General features: G+C 48.3%; 1 protein-coding gene across 1 annotated transcript in view; it reads right to left on the bottom strand.

Moving 5' to 3' along the window:
- The window catches only part of LOC107742609 (vacuolar protein sorting-associated protein 13B-like), an 8,330-nt gene extending 8,177 nt beyond the window's left edge, over positions 1–153 (bottom strand). The window contains exon 1 of the mRNA XM_016555654.1: positions 30–153. The gene's annotated coding sequence lies outside the window, so the exon portion shown is untranslated. The remainder of the gene's footprint in view (positions 1–29) is intronic.
- Positions 154–207: the final 54 nt, after the last annotated feature.

Here is a 207-nt window from a genome sequence, read left to right as displayed (position 1 = left end):
CACACACACACACACACGCACACACTCACCTGTAGCGTAAGACGTTTGACAGCGTTCCAGGTGTGTGTTATCAGGTTCTTCATGTGTTCTTCTGGACTCACGTGACATTCTTCAGATGATGGAAAAACCTTCACTGGAACAGAGAGAGGCCTCGACTCTACACACACACACACACACACACACGCACACACACACACACAGTGTTAA

Source organism: Sinocyclocheilus rhinocerous, unplaced genomic scaffold (assembly GCF_001515625.1).
Source record: "Sinocyclocheilus rhinocerous isolate Xijiao unplaced genomic scaffold, SAMN03320098_v1.1 scaffold1669, whole genome shotgun sequence".
NCBI lineage: Eukaryota > Metazoa > Chordata > Actinopteri > Cypriniformes > Cyprinidae > Sinocyclocheilus > Sinocyclocheilus rhinocerous.
This window is presented reverse-complemented; position numbering and strand designations above follow the sequence as displayed.